Below are 18370 nucleotides of genomic sequence, written 5' to 3' on the forward strand. Positions count from 1 at the left end.
TAGCCAAAAATATAACCAACACCATATATTATTGGGAGGGGATTTTAATGCAAGAATGGGTAACTTATTAGATTTTATTCCCAGTGACAAGTTGCAATATACGTCATATTTTACAAAGTAAAATAGATTTTGATTACGGTATGGTACGAGTAACGTCCCTTGCTTCTACAACAGTATCGCTGCAGTTATCTTCATTATATTAACGTCAGCGCCCGCACGGCGTCAGGCTTTCAACATCACATCACGGAGCAGCGATAAATTGTATTGAAAATGTCATCAAAAGAGGTTTCAGAGCAAACCGACGTTAAACCGAAACGCCAGAAAGCTGGACTAAAGATGATGGAAGCCCTAGAGTCACTAAAACCTCCACGGACGTCTTCTGACATTCTCTCACTGCAGACTAGGCAAACCATGTCGTCTGGTAGCCCACCATTACATCATGCATCAGCCAATAACATGGAACGGAGCACACACGCCCTTCGAAATGGAATGTGCTTAATTAGAAACGGAAATGAAACGTCTCAGCGTGTTACTCTGGCGAAGGAAGTGGAGCGCCTTAGACAAGAGTTGGAAGTTAGTAAATCTACGCGGCAACGCGGCGCTGCCAAACAAGATGGTGGCCAGCAAGATGCCGACGGCAGTCAAGCGGCTCAGGGCGCAGGCGATACACATGCTTCAGAACTTGTTTCGGGTAAGAAGAATACTAAACTAAGGATATTAACGGACTACTCATGGGTAGATTCCCTCGATAATATTGACAGAAAAGCTGCTTGTATTGGCAATGGCATTATATAAGGCCTTGACCTTGACAACATCAAAGAATCGGGTGTTTTGGGTCAGTTGTCTCACATGTCCCCGGAAAGGTGGACCTACGCCAGTATTGGTATGCTAAAGGACATGATAAACGCCACCGAACTTGACATGCCCGGTGTTATGGGGCACCTGAAATACATGCAGGACATCTCACGATTAGCATCAAATTACGAGTTGGCCGGTGTACTTTTGTATGATAATGAGTGCCGTGAGAGACAGTATGCTGAAGGATTTCAGTGGGGAGCACCTTATCAAAAAATACATGACTTTCAGTTACGGCCGAAACGAAATTCAAGCACGGAGAGGGCTATGAAACAAATGGATCGTGCACGTGAAAGCAACACAAATCGATGCCAGAGATCACGTGGTCCGTTCACAAATGACGGTAGAGAAATTTGTCGACGATTCAACTACAGTCGTTGTATGCAAGGGGAGTGGTGCAGACTGGCACATGCATGCAGTATCTGTCAAATGACAGGTCATTCTGCCCACCAACACAATGCAGGTGCTCCTATTTTCAGCACCAGCGAATTAATTAACTTTGAAATCTTTCTATTGAAATTTTGCCTATTTGAATGCATTGTATTAACTACCTTGTTATAACTATCCCCCTTTAACAAATCATTATCTCCTTCATGCTTATTGTATTTGTAACTTTCTTACTTTGGGGTGTGGGGTATCACTTAAGTGTCCGTCATCTTATCTGCCTCGCAGGGTTTCTATATTCACGACACTTAATTGTGTATGCTATGCTTCATTGTATTAAAGTTCCAAAGTTTCTCTTTATATCATCGCATTTGTCGTTTATAGTTCAAATTGGGTTAGTATGTTAAAGTCATATTTTACAAAGTAAAATAGATTTTGACTACGGTATGGTACGAGTAACGTCCCTTGCTTCTAAAAACAGTATCGCTGCAGTTATCTCCCTTATATTAACGTCAGCGCCCGCACGGCGTCAGGCTTTCAATATATTCATGATAACAGTGAGGATTACCCGTCTGATGCTTTTAACATCCCAAGAAATACAAAGGATAACACAAGATATAACAAATATGGTGTTTCACTTGCAGATTTATGTTGTGGTCTCCATGCACTAAATGGGAGACTATTTGATGATAAGTTAGGTAACTTCACTTGTATAACCCATAACGGTGCCAGTGTGGTTGACTATTTCATTTCAAGCACTGACTTATTTCCACACTTTAGCTCTTTTGGTGTGCTTGAGAGGGATGAATCCAATCATTTCCCCCTGTATTGTGCTGTTGTCTTTCCTCTGGTGCCAGATCAACCAGTTCCATCAGATAATCGGTCAAATGACACAGAGCAAATGGACCAGGAGAGTTGGACCAAATATTACTGGTCTCAGGATACTAGTAATATATTTGAGCTTCATTTCCAGGAGTTATTTTTAGAACATTGTGATGCTATTTTTAAGCATATAGAGGAAGCAGATCAGTTCAAGAAACTTATAGAAACCCAGGTACTGGGTATGAATATACGTCAGCCACCTTGATGGGATAGGGAGTTGGAGGAGATGAAGCACAAGAAATACTCAGCCCTGAAATAGACTCAGTGAATCCAGGAATGATCCAAAACAATTTTGGAAAGTGTTAAAATCATGTAAGATGAATCTTTCAGCCACTCCGGGCATATCTATAGATCAATGGTTTAAGCATTTTAATGAACTTTTAAACTGTGTTTCCTTTGATGATAATATTGAAGATGTGTTTAGCAAAGTGGATACTGACACTGATATAGAGGATTAACATTTAACTGTATTAAATGAACCTTTTTCGGAAGAGGAGGTATTTCTAAGCTTAAAAAAATATTAAAAATAATAAATCACCAGGACCGGATGGATTAGTCGCAGACTTCTTTAAAGCTACTAAGAATTACATATCACCTATATTAACTCAACTCTTTAACAAATTGTATGATAGTTCAGTTTTTCCAAACTGTAGCGGGGAAAGCATCATATGCCCTTTGCATAAATCTGGTGATAAAGCACATCCAAATAACTACAGAGGAATTTTATTGATCTATTCATTGTGCAAGATTCTAGCCGTAGTAGCTGATAATGTGACAGTAATGATACAATTTCAGAGGCACAAGCTGGATTCAGACATGGTTATACAACAACAGACTATATTTTCATCCTTCAAAATATGGTCACTAAATACCTGTCAAAGAAAACTGGAAGGTTCTATTGCCTTTTTATTGACTTTTCCAAGGCATTTGACTCTATTAACCATAAATTACTTTTCATGAGTTTGATAGAAAAGGGGGTAAAGGGACAATTTCTTAAATTTATTATCAACATGTATTCTACACTGTGCGCTTGTGTAAGAACTGATTTGGGGTTATCACCCTATTTCAAATGTAATATTGGTACCTGCCAATGAGTCCGCAGATTTTTATTATATTCTAAAACAAACTTTCTCAAATGCTGGTGGAAGATGGTGGAAGAGGTGTATTCATATCAACTCATATTCCTGATGTATTTTCGCTTTTATTTGCTGATGATGTATCAACTGTATCAGACACTTCCGGTAACTTCCGGTTGTGACGTCATGGAAAGCGGACGTGTCCACGAGAGCTCGTCCATGGTGTGAAAAATAAATCAATTTTGATGATGAAAGAACAAGTGCTCATGAGAAAATAATTCTAAATTATGAACTCGTTCATGTGCCAATCATCTAATGAAAAACTACTGAGGGATTATTGAGCATCTCAACGATTTGCATGGATTGAGCAAGGGTGTTGTTTTCGAATGCCTTTGTTATTTGTAGTTCTTATCACAAATTCTTTTCGAGATATATGCGATCGCACATCACTATCATCACCACTCATAAATTTACACCAAGCATACACTCTGCATGTTCTATCTTGATAGCTACCGTCTCGCCTAGTAATGTTCGAGTCGTGCTCGTGCATCATGGTTATCAGAAAAATAACATGTTTCGAATGCCTTTGTTATTTGTAGTTCTCATCACAAATTCTTTTCGAGATATATTTGATAGCACCTCACCATCATCACCACTTATCAGTTTACACCATGCATAAACTCTGCATGGCCTATTTTGTTTTTAGTTTAATTTACTCTTGTGGCAATTTGGAAATCGACCAAATGACCACACAGAAGGCATTAGTAGCATTATTCCATCTTCTCATACAAAAGAACGTATTGTTTGTTTTCACAACCGACGCCTATATACAAATGATATCAATATTGATGTGTTTTCTGCAAGTTTCATATGCGTACAACTCAAACCTTTGTCGACTCGATGATAGACTTTCCTTTAATTACTTTTCAGCTAAACCCACCGCAATTTCCGTATCAAATATTCTAGATGTCCATTGATATAAATCAACATCGCCAAGCGGTGGGTTTATTTAATCTACACGTCCAAGTCAAATCTGCCTATAACTTTCTTAAAGTATCTCTTTTGTGCATCAACCTTTGCATTTACAATAGACAAGTGTCAATATTTATCACCCTCTTCCTACTCATATGCGGCGATGCTCATCCTAATCCAGGGCCCGTAACAAACCAGCTCAAAGTTGTTCACTTGAATATTTGCAGTCTTAAAGACAAAACCGATATGCTAGAAGCCGAATTTGAAGATTACGATATTATTTGTATAACAGAGACCTGGCTACATAGCGGTATATCTAATAATGAAGTTACACTTTCAGGATTCAATATCTTCCGTAAAGACGGACCGAGTCGCGGTGGGGGTGTTGCAATTTACGTTAAGAGTAATCTTGACGTTGAACACATGCATACATTAGATATAACAGGACTGGAAGCTATCTTGATAAAACTTAAGCTTAAAAAATTATATATAGTTGGTACAGTGTATAGAGCGGATAAAAGTGAAAAATATTGGGACATGGTCAATCAATCAATAAGCGATGCTGTTGACTTAAGTCTGAATACAATTGTAGTAGGTGACTTCAATATGAATATATTGAAAGACGGTAGACTTAAATGTGTTCAACTGCAACTTTTGTATGGACTTTCTCAAATTATCAACGATCCTACTAGGATAACCCAAACATATAGCACTTTAATTGATCTCATTTTTGTTTCTAGTAATGACAATATCCTAGAGTCTGGAGTCTTGGATCCTATATGTAGTGACCACTGTCCAATATTTGTTACCATCAAAGAAAAACTTAAGAAATGTAATACATACCAAAGACAAATATTTGATTATTCATCCGTAGATATGACTTATATTACGGACATAGCTAACAATATCAATTGTGATTCCCTGTTTATATCCCAGGATGTTTCTAAAATAGCAGCTGAAATCTTCATTGTGCTTAAAAGTATCAGAAATACATGCATACCTAATAAAACTGTTACCATGCGCCCTAATGACTGTCCATGGATGAATAATGTAATACGCAGTTTAATCAGAAAACGCAATCGAAAAACATAAGATTGCAAAAAAGAAAAATTCGCCTCAGGCATGGACTACCTTCAGACAAATAAGAAATTCCGTTATAAATGAAGTAAGGAAAGCTAAAAAACGTTATATCAATGACATTGACGAAAAAATAAGTTCATCGTGCGGTAGTAAAACGTGGTGGCGCTTGATAAAGCAATATCTTAAAACAAATAAATCCATAAGTTCATTCCCTAATATTGTTCATAATGATGTACTATATGATGACGATCAGGACATTGCAAATATATTAAACAATTATTTCACTAATCAGGCTGTTGTACCAGAACCAAATTCCGAAATAGAAGATATTGTTATAACACCAACTGGATCCTTGAGTGACATATCTATTGACAAGAATGAAGTTAAGGATATTCTATTGTCTCTCAATGTTACAAAAGCGTCTGGTCCGGACGGCTTAAGTAACAGATTCTTAAAAATTGTATCCAATCATATAGCCGAACCTCTAGCGAAGTTATTTAATATCTCTTTAAAACATAGTGAGTATCCGAAAATCTGGAAGGAAGCGACGGTTGTGCCAATTCACAAGAAGGGTAGTATTCATGAATGTAGTAATTACAGGCCAGTTGCTTTAACAAGTTGTTTATCTAAAGTATTTTGAAAAATGCGTTTTTAAATACTTATTCAATTTTCTTAATGACTAAATGAAAGAACACAGAAAGTTGTCATCCAGGGTATATACTCATCTGAGCGTGCTGTATTAGCTGGGGTTCCACAGGGGTCAGTCCTTGGACCCTTGCTGTTCATAATCTACATAAATGATATTACAGATGGTATAGATAGAAACATACGTTTATTTGCTGATGACACCTCATTATATATCATTATCGAAGACCCAGCAATTGCGGCTCGCTACCTAAACAGCGACCTGTCTAAAATTTCATCGTGGGCAAAAAAATGGAAAGTCTCATTTAATCCATTAAAAACAGAATCCATACTTTTTACTAGAAAAAAATATCCGAGCTCTAAACTACCACTTTTTATGAATAATACTGTTTCCTGCGAAGTCAAAAGTGAGAAACATTTAGGGGTTACTCTGCAGAGCGATTGCACTTGGAGCAAACACATTACTGATGTCGCAGAAAAAGTAAGCCCAATGATAAATTGCTTACGGAAAAACAAATACCGTCTTAATCGTAAAACCCTTGAAATTATGTATAAACAGTATATATTACCCTTGTTGGCCTATTGTGGTCACATCTGGGACAACTGCACTAAAGAGCAATCTGAATTTCTAGAAAAATTAAACCTAGATGCTATACGAACAATATGTGGAGCGGTACACGGAACTAGCCATAACAAATTATATGACGAAACAAATATCCAGCCTTTAAGGATGAGAAGAAATAATAATAAATTAATTTTGTTCTACAAAATGGTAAATAACTTAACGCCTGGCTATCTAACCAGTCTTGTCCCTCCTTGTGTATCTGATTCAAACCAATACAACTTAAGGAATCGTAATAACATTCAAACTATTAATTGCAGAACAAGTAATTGCGAAAACTCGTTTTTACCCGATACTATTAAACTATGGAATAACTTACCCCAACATCTTACTCATTTAGAGTCCCTGTCCAGTTTTAGAAGACGACTGAGGACTATTAATCCACCTCGTATATGTTTCAATCTCTACTATGGAAGCCGTTTTGCGCAAATCGTTCATTCCCGCCTGCGACTCGGCTGCAGTGACCTCAACGCTCACAAATATGAAAGATACAATTTAGAAAGTCCGATATGCTCATGTGGACTAGCAAATGAGGATAGTTTTCACTTTTTCTTTACTTGTCCAACATATACTGTAACTCGAAATAACATGTACTTTTACCAAAAAGGATATACATTAGACTCAGTATTATTCGGAAATGTCCATGCAACTGCACCTGTAAATATGCAGATTCTTGAATCTGTTCATTTATATATCGTAAAATCAGGCAGATTTGACGCCCTTTTCTCAAGATAATGATTGTTTACTCTCAATCTATGATGTCGACATACCTCTCTTCTTTTGGACTATGTACAGCGTATACATGACGAACAGCCAAACTATGTAATTATTATTTGTTTTTGTAAGGGAGGGGTGTTCATATAAGCTTACAGCTTGTTCACCGATCCCTATTCAATTTAATTTGAATAAAAATATGTTTAAACCACACTGCTTTACAGCTCCAAAAGAACATTAATATTGTTCAAAGATTCTGTGCAGATACAGGAATAAAAGTCAATCTGAACAAAACCAAAATTATTGTTTTTAGAAATGGTGGTCCTCTCCGTCCTTATGAGAAATGTTTTTTTTAAATGGTGAACAAATAGAAGTTGTGAATATGTACAGATATCTTGGGATTGTGTTCACTCCTACAGTGTCATGGACTAAAGCCCAATCCTGTTTAGCAGCTCAAGCAAGTAAAGCTATATTCTCCATCTATAATTACCAGAAACATTTTGGATGTATTAATCACAAGGAAATTTTTAAGATATTTGACTCCATGATTACACCTAATCTGTGTTATGGATCAGAGATTTGGGGAACCACTTATTTGCAGACATATTGAAACTGTACATTTTAAGTTCTGTAGGACTGTCCTCAAAGTCAGCAAGTATACCAACAATAGCATGGTGCTTGGAGAGTGTGGCAGACTCTCACTGCAATACCACTATACCTCAACATCAATAATGTACTATTGCAGCTACAACACCATAGACTTCCTTATCAGGCCTACCAAATGCTCAAATCTCTTGATGATTATAATAAATCTTCCTGGGCTTCACACATAAGACAAATCCTTTTTCAGTATGGTTTTGGGTTTGTATGGATCTCACAAGAAAGTGGCTGCATTAAAACATTTATATCTATCGTCAAGCAGCGATTTTATGACTGCTTCCTTCAATATTGGTGTTCCTCACTTGGTTTAAACATATTTATTTCCAAAAGAGGAACCGGATTGGTAAACAAGCAGTATGGTGCTTATATGAATACCGCTCCGGAATACAGATATATTATAGATATAATAATCGTACGGAGAAAAACATGATATTAACAAACGATAAACAATAGCTTTCTGGAAATGTAACAATCATAAACTGTAACATAGCCGCTTTTAACGTTAGAACCATTAGTGTCGGAAAATACTTAATAGTAAGTGCAATTTCGTTTTTATATTACAACACAAATCTGCCTGACAGTACAATGAAAGAATGAATAGATTCTAACAATTCAAGATTACCTTTAGTAGATCCATTAGAGTGACCGCATAGTATTGATTTGATGTCATATCCTTTAGTATAGAAGTGCATTTTATGTCTTATGTCAGTGTAATTAACGCACGAAAAAAAATAGTGAATTGGATCTTCGTAACAGTAGCCACAAGAACAAAAGGGATTTGAAGATATAAATCGTTGATATTTATGTGCGTTTAAATCGCTGCAACCGAGCCTGAGGCGTGAATGGATAGTCTGACAGAATCTTGTTCCAAAGCTTAAATCTCACTTGACTCTTCATCTAAATGTAAATATTATTCACAATTTAAATCTTTACTTAATGTTGAACACTACTTGTCCTGTGACCTACTTCCATATCAAAGGAAAGTTATGGCTATGTTCCGCTGTAACAACTTTAGATTAGCAGTGGAAACCGGTCGTCACGCAAATACACCCTATGATCAACGTCTCTGCCTCTACTGCCACTCTGTTGGCCTAAACTATGTTAAAAACGAGCTCCATGTCCTACTTATCTGTGACAAATATTCTGAAATAAGAAATATGTGTTTCACAACCCACCAGACCCACCCTCCAACAATTGAAACCTTTGTGCGTTTAATTACTTGCAACAACATAAAAATTATCTAAAACCATTAACTACATTCCTCTCCACTGTATAAAAAATAAGAAGTAAACCCACTACTACAACTAATTGACCCTGTATTCCAATCGTTATCCTACATCCAGCATGTATGTATTCTTTATATTTGCTCTATGTTGTATTATGGGCCAATGGCCTACATTACTGAAATAAAATGTCTGTCAGTCTGTCTTAACGAACCAAAACGATGTATGGAAACATGTGATCAAGATCAGATCATACTCGAACCATTTAAAAATAAATTTTAAAATACCTTTAACGCAAGTAGAGTGGTGTGCACTTTTCAGTTGACGGAAGCCAACCAACGTCACGCAGTTCCCACTACGGGATGAGCCAACCTAGGCTGTGTTGAAGTTGTAGTAAGAGAGATAGGGACTAAAGCAAAGTAAACCTATGTCAGCGTTGAACTTGGTGTTGTGTTTATATGTGCCAGTACACGAATGTAATGTTGTTAGTTAGGAGTCACGGTCGCCCGACCCCTCACATCCCTCGACGGACCACTCGAGTGTAGAACTTGAGCTCACATCTCCCCTGACAATGTGGTACGTATGGTGGCTGATTAGGGCCATCGCTTTCTCGCCTTAAAATTCGGAGGCTAGAAAGCGATAGCACGAGATGAGAAAGCGATAACGCGAGACGAGAAAGCCATAACGCGAGACGACAAAGCGATAGCACGAGACAAGAAAGCGATACCATCACGCGATAAAGCGAGAAAACGATAAAACGAGATAGCGATAGAGCGAGCGAGAAAGCGATATACCAAGGCGAGAAAGCGATAGCGCGAGAAAGCGATATTTCCCATAATTCTGCCCTGTCTGCACATGACGTTTTGCCTGTGTGTGATTTAATCCAACAGGATTTATCGCCATTTGTTTTAGTGTATAGAAACAAAATGAACATGCTTTCAAATTCTGTGGCATTTTTGTAATTAATCCTTTGAACTTGTCCAAACAATAATTCCAACAATAACTCCAGAAACCGAGTGTGTTTTCGTTGAAATAAATGAGTGCTCTTAAAAAGTCTGTAAAAAGGATAACAATCATTTGAATTATTGTAAGATCACTAATTAGGCTTGGTTTAATTCCTGGCTTACATTTCTTTATTGTCATAATGCCACCATTGTTATCTCATTATTCATGCCGGGATTAACAATCCCTGGCTTGCATTTGTCCATCCACCCAATTTAGCGCTAATGAAGTACTGGCTTCCCCTGTTATCTTATCACTGTTGTTTCAAATGTACGTCTTTAGCTTTCTGTTTCCTAGTTTCTAGTCTCTTCATTCACCTGATAAAGGATAAGAATATACGCCGTAACATCGTGTTCCACGAATACAGAAGTTGACATCCATAAATTCTCTTAAATACCTTTAGGTATTTTGTGAGCCCTGTTTTCCTCTGGGCTAAGCTACACATTTGCCTACTCCCCATGTTTCCAGTAAAGATCCGGGTTAGATTGGTTTTCAGCTACTCATGCTTGTCGTAAGAGGCAACTAACGGGATCGGGTGGTCAGGCTCGCTGACTTGGTTGACCAACATGTCATCGTAACCCAACTGCGTAGATCGATGCTCATGATGTTGATCACTGTATTGTCTGGTCCAGACTCGGTTATTTACAGACCGCCGCCATATAGCTGGAATATTGCCTAGTGCAGTGTTAAACAACAGACCAACCAAACCAACTCCCCGTCGGGCTTTATTATATCGATACCAGTGATGGAATTTTATACACCCTGTGCTTTCATCTGGTCTTTTTATGTGTGCATATTTCACACATATATATTTCTACTATTATGTGAAAAAGGTATTGTTCTAAATGTATGTGCCTTAGTCTACCATACTTCTACAAGAAATGGCTTGTCTACATACTTATATGATTTAAACATATTTTTATTCATGAAGATGAATTGGGATTGGTGTACAAGCATTACTGCTTATGTGGTTTAAACATATTTATTTCATGAAAAAAACAAAGACAGAATTTTCATGAACTGGATTGGTCAACAAGCTCGAAAGAAAAGAACTTATATGAAGACCTCTCCAATATACATAGATATATGAAACCGTATCATGACAAGATGATATCTAAAATGAAAGTAGATGGTATGACATGTAGTCGGAAACTTAAAATCATGATGGTTGTATACATTCATGGCATCTGCAGTCGGGATCCATAGTAGCATAGCTTTGAGAATTATAGGTTTTAGTGTATGACTTGCTCAGTTAAAGCGCCTAGTTTCAATTATAAATAGATGGACTGATTTTAAGATGTGTGATTGAATTTGTGGGTCCATAGAAGACGTTCCGTATAAGATTGTTTCTAATGAAAAGCCATTGGTATAATAAAATTTATTTATTCTTACAGCATGAAATCTGGGACATACAAAGAAATAATGACGTGCATCTTCATTAGGGTGGCCACACAAACAATCTGCTCTCTCTGATATATGTCTGTTGTGTTTGTCAGCGTTGAGATCGCTACATCCTAACCTTAAGCGACAGTGGAGGATTTGACAAACTCTTGAACCTATATTTGGATCGAAATGAATGTCTTTAGCTCTATGACTTAAAGCAGATTTAAAATCATTGATGTCTGTAAGAGATTTAATATTTTGCGCTAAAGCATTCCATAAACTTACAGCGTCCGGTAGAAATGAATTGACATATAGAGCAGTACGGCAGGCAATAGTTTGCAAATGCGATCCGTTACGTTCGGGATAGTTACTGACTTGAGAGTCGAAGGGAGGGACGAGTTCGATTAGATAGTGGGGTAATCTGTTATGATACATTTAAAAAAATGTGATTAGTTTAGCTATTCTTCTTCTTTCGCGAAGAGAAACAGAGGATGTTTCAGCGTAGATTTTATCGTGACTGGTGCCGCGAATAGCTCCACATATCGTACGTAACGCGTCTAAGTGCATGTTTTCCAAGATTGTTGCTTGAGTTTTGGTACAATTGTCATAAATATGGTTACAGTACTCAAAGATCGGAAGTATAAACGACGTATACATACGATTCAGGGTGTTTCTCGTTAGTCGATATTTAAGGCTTCTTAAGCAATTTATCATGGGGCTGACTCTCTTAACGATATCGTTTATATGAATATCCCATGTACAATCGTTTTGAAGAGTTATACCTAAATGTTTATGGCTCGAAGTTCCTTCAATTCGAGCGTCGTTGAAAAACAAGCTTGGATGAGGATTTGAATTTGGTTTCCTACTGAATAAAACTGTTTTAGTTTTAGATGGGTTGAAATCGATTTTCCAGGTTTTTGCCCAGTTTGCTATTTTTAGTAGATCATTATTCAGACTAAACGCCGCTACGTAAGGGTCATCTACTATTACATAGATAGAAGTATCATCTGCAAATAATCGTATATTACTGTCAATACCTTCAACAATATAATTTATGTAGACCAAAATCAGAAGTGGTCCTAGAACAGAACCCTGCGGGACGCCAGCTTTTACCGGTTTAATATTAGAACTATAACCATTTATGAGTACACGCAGGGATCGATATTCTAAATAACTTTTAAACCATTGTAATAGTGAACCATCGATTCCACATGATTTTAGCTTATGCACGAGAAATGGAGGATTTGACGTCATCGATACTGACCATTGCATAAAATATAATATTTTTAAATATATATAAATATATACAGATTACATGAAAGACAACTATTCTCTAAGTAGTCATAAGTTGGAGAGTTACAGTTGTGTGTGTCTAACAAGCCATTGTAGAAATATAGTACATATAGAGTACATTTAATTATTTTCCTGAGAAAATTTGAAGCGTTGTGTCTTGGTTATATAATCGTGGACGGATTCAACTATTTTCTGGTTTACACAGGGAGTAAGTTCTTTGTTTCCCTTAAGAATGGTATCCAGGTTATAACCGGTAGTGTAAAAATACATATTAAGTCTTATCCGAGTAGTTTCAGCCAGTGAGGAAATAGTGTAGGGCGTTTTCACTCTGATGTCCACAAGAACAACATGGGCTGTCTATTAAATGTCTGTTATACTTATCGGCGTTTAGGTCGCTACATCCGAGCCTGAGGCGGCAGTGAACGATTTGGCAAAAACGAGTGCCATAATTAAGGACAAAGTAAATCTTATTTTCAGTTTTTGTAATTAGGGTTTTAAATTCTGTGAGACCACATTTTGAATTTGGTAGGGCATTCCATAAATTTATTGTGGCAGGTAAAAAGGATTAAGCATAAGAGGCAGTGGTTTGTAGTTCCTGGTATTTCAGAGTTATTCCTCAACCCTGAGTTTGTAGTTCCGGAGACGGAGTTTGGGATCAGGTCACAAAGATATGTTGGCAGTTGGTTGTTGTACATCTTATAAAACAGAAGTTAACTTCTGGCAATACATCAAACTCACCAATTACCCATTCAATTTTCAGATCATTACATATTTTATCCATAGATTTAGCTTTGGATCCAATCCAGATTGCTTTTGATTTGTCTAAATTAATTTTCAAGCCTGACATTTTGTAAAACTTATTAATTGTGTCAATAGCAGAGTCAAACTCTCTTCAGTTCCATCAAGAAATAGTTCAGTATCATCGGCATATTGATCCAGTTTATATTCATTATCATTGATGATAATACCTTTGATGAACTAGGTATTAAATTTACACCAGATCTTAAAGACTTATGGGTAATCAACACAAGAAAGAGACTGGAGGGAATTAATAGACTCTTAGCATCTTGGAGAAAAATAAATTTAACGCTTATTGGTAAAATAACAGTAATAAGAACTCTAGCAATCTCCAAATTGGTCCATATTTTCAATTCCTTGCCCAACCCACCAGCAGAATTTATCACGTCCCTTGACAAAATGTTTTTTAAGTTTATTTGGAATAACAAGAATGATTAAAAAAAAAGGAATGTAATTGAAAACAACTATGAAGAAGGAGGTTTGAGAATGATTGATGCAAAACATTTATAGACGCTTTGAAATTATCTACTTTAAGACAGTATTTCAAAAGAGGTGATAAGAATAATCCATGCAATATACCTTTTAAAGACATATTTAATTTTGGAGCAAATTCTGAAACTTACTTTAAGATTGAAATTCCTTTTTGGCGTGATGTGCTAAAAGCATGGAAACTATTCCACAAAAAACATTATATTGAACCAAATAACATTAATGAAATTCTATCCCAACCATCATTGTTTAATCATAATTTTAAAAATTCATTAAACTTCATAAAGAACTGGGCAGATAAAGGGATTATAAATATTAGGGATATTTGTGATGAAACTGGATTATTGTCAATAGAATCTTTAAAAGAAATATATTGTATCAAATGCACTTTTTTAGATTATAAATATTTACTACATGTATTACCTGACTCTTGGAAAAATACTCTTAACCACTGTCATTTAATACCAGTCAGGGATTTAAATATTAACCAATGCCAGATATATCTAGTAAAAACATCTAAAGGCTGCAAGATTTTTTATGATAAACTTATGTCCAATGATATACACCCAAATATGTGTAATAAATGGCAGCTGCTATTTCCTGATATAGGCTTTGATTGGAAAAATATATTTACAACATACAGAAAAGGATTGCAAGACACAAAACTTTTAAATTTTCAATATAGATTTCTAGGAGTTATTTATACAAAAAGAGAATTGCTTAAAATGAAAAAGGTTGATAGCAGTCTATGTTGTTTCTGCAATAATCTAATTGAGAGTGTTTGTCATGTGTGCTGGGAATGTCAGGAGACACAAACCTTTTTGGCAAAACCTACAAATTTGGCTTAACAATTTCTACCCTCATCCACTGCTATTATCAAAACATATGGTTTGGTTTGGTACTCTACATCATAATATATTACTAAATCACATCATCATCGCAGCAAAAAGACACATTTACGTATGCAGTATTAACAATACGCATCCAAACAAAACTATAAAAACTTTGAAAGAAATAATCTTTGTGGAAAACCATATATGCAAAAGAAATAATAAAATAGAAGATTTTAATCATAAATGGGGTCTTCTCTTCCCAGTACCTTGATGAATTTAAAATGTATCTAATTTACCTGAGGTCATATTTCTCTTATATTGACTTATATATGTGTATTAACATGATATTGACAAAGTACCTTTACATCATCCATCTGTCTGTGCATCACTGTTCTACATTGTAATCCTGGGAACCAATTTAAAAAAAAAAAAAAAAAGAAGAATTAGTGGATGCCCGGATTACTGGAGCCATTGTTGATACTAGCGTGCATTCCTCACACAAGGCTGATTATTAATGCATTCGCATTAGATACATACACTAAACACATAACTTAACTGAAAACAAATTAATCATATGCATCTTCCAATGTGTAACTGATGTAACAGGTTTTTGCATGAAGTATATTTCTGGAGAAGTTCTTTCAGATATCCTGGTGCAACACCATGGTAACAGCTGTAGGTCAGGGATAACACTTTGAACTCGATATTAGCTTGTACTGGGAGCCAGTGGAGATTCATCAATATTGGTGTTATATTGGATGTTTTCTTGCAGCGAGGAATTAGCCGAACTGAGGCATTTGGTACTCTCTGAAGCTTCATGAGTAGATCTTGCCTTATGTTGATAAGCAAACTGTTGCCATAGTCAATCCTGGACAGAATCAGAGACCTGACTAACTGGCTAGTGGCTCCCTGAGTCAACAAATGTCTAATCTGGCCAATACTTCTCAGGTGGTAGAAGCAGATTCTACAGGTGTGCTCTATATGGTTGTCCATTGTCATATTAGAGTCTAGAAAGACACCAAGATCTTTCACTGCATCAGAAAATGGTCTTGATGAATCACCAATACGAAGCGAAGATTCAGAGATAGATTTTCGTTTGGTGTCTGTACCCACAAGAAGAACCTCTGTCTTGCTGTCGTTTAACTTAAGTTTGTTAGTCACCATCCATGATTTTATCGCAGATGTGCAGTGTTCAAGGTCACTAAGTGCTGTAGAGATATCTCGTTCGGGAAACGATTTGTGTAGCTGTGTGTCATCAGCGTACGAGTGATGAGCAACGTCATGGGCATCGATGACATCACAAAGAGAAGCTGTATATAGGGTGAATAGGATCGTTTTACTTAAACTATCCAAGATGGCAGGCGGACGTTACATATCGAAACACCTTGACAGATCCTATTCGTATTTTTATCATGTATAGTCACGTTTAGCAAGAACCAGTGTAATAATTGATGGCGCAGCTACCTGTACCATGACCTGGTTTGTGTACACATATACACCTGTACAGATCGTACAGGTTGTTGTGTTCGGTGTGGTAATTTCATAGGTTCATATCGTATGTCATATTTCACATATTGCCTAGTATATACACCATTCGTGAATATATTGGGTCGTGATCCACCACACCTATACACCAGTTGGGTGATCCACCACACCTATACAACCTGGTATAACGTGATCCACCACTACATATGCAATATTTAGAAGTGATCCACCACACCTATACACCAACAAGTGATCCACCACACATATACACCAGATTAGTGATCCACCACACCATATACACCAACGGTGATCCACCACACCTATACACCAGAGGTGAACACACATACACACCACAGTATCCACGCACAAGTGATCCACCACACCTATACACCAAAGTTGATCCACCACACATATACACCAAAGAAGTGATCCACCACATACACCAGATGATTCACCACAAATATACACCAGAGGTGATCCACCACAAATATACACCACCAGGTATCCACCACCAGATACACCAATATAAACCAGATCCACCACACCTATACACCACACAAAGTGATCCCACACACACCAAAAGGTGATCCACCACATACACCAGAAGGTGATCCACCACACCTATACACCATAAGGTGATCCACCACACCAGAGTATACACCAAAGTGATCCACCACACCTATACACCAGAGTGATCAACCATCCATACACACATATACACCACCAGAGGTGATCCACCACACACTATACACCAAAGGTGATCCACCAAAGGTGATCCACCACACGTATCACCAGAAGTGATCCACCACACACTATACACCAAAGGTGATCCTTCACACATATACACACAAAGGTGATCCACACCACACCAAAGGTGATCCACCACACCTATACACCAAAGGTGATCCACCACACCTATACACCAAAGGTGATCCACCTTGGTTGTGAAACGGGCGGTGTGTGGCCTTGACATTGTGAGTTAGTCTGGATAATCGAGTTTACACTGTAATGTGTGGCTGGATAGGGATGTTTTAAAGGGTTTATTCTGAATTTAAGAGTGCCTTGTTTTGTTTGGTGTTTTGATATTCTGTTTTCAGACCCAGTCTGGAAGTTATTGAGTAATTTGGTTTCTTCTAGTAACTACTAGCTAGTAAGTACTAGTCTTTGCACCTATGGCTTTTTTTATATAATGTAAGGAGTTTAGTTGGGGATAGAGAAGGACGGGAGCGACTCACTCCAGTGTGTTCATGATAAATGTTTGTAGATGTGTAGGAGGGTTTATTTGTCTGCATCCCCGTGAATGTCACCTATTGCTCTCATTCGATTTGAATCGTTTTGACATGAGTTGACCAAATTATAAACAAGATGATACAGGTAGATAGTTCCGTATATTGAACGACTTTCAAGTCCTCCTCTGGAAACGAAAATGTTGCGAAAGGTTAATTGGATACACGTGTCACCAATCAGCCTTTCAAAGCCTATGCGACCACGTCCAGCTGCAGCCTTTACTTTACTTTTATTCTCAATAGACCACCATGGTGGTATAAGAGTACATATCACACACATGAATTATTACATACAGTCAAAATGGCGGCGGAGAGTAACAATATATTGTAGAAAATCAGTTGCTGGTATAACATGTCTATTATCTAACTTTTATTCGAAGAAAACCTGGGGGAAAAGATGGGTTTTGATAGATATGTTGATTGCAGAACGGGATTGAAATTGGCGGACCAAAATGTCGCTTACATTATAATAAAGGAGTTGTATATCCATATAACTTTTCCCGTTGTTAAGCACACCAACTTCTAAATGCCATCCAAAGAAGTTCACTATATATGGCTAGACCAGCGTTTAACTGCTTACTATTTTCAGCTTTGATTAGACGAACGTTTGACTGCATCCTTTTATTTGCTTAGATTACACCATTGACTGTGGAATGGTTCTGTTACTACATTGAGGTACCAAGGTGCT

This window comes from Haliotis rubra, unplaced genomic scaffold (genome assembly GCF_003918875.1).
Source record: "Haliotis rubra isolate DU_JTF1 unplaced genomic scaffold, ASM391887v1 Scf496, whole genome shotgun sequence".
NCBI lineage: Eukaryota > Metazoa > Mollusca > Gastropoda > Lepetellida > Haliotidae > Haliotis > Haliotis rubra.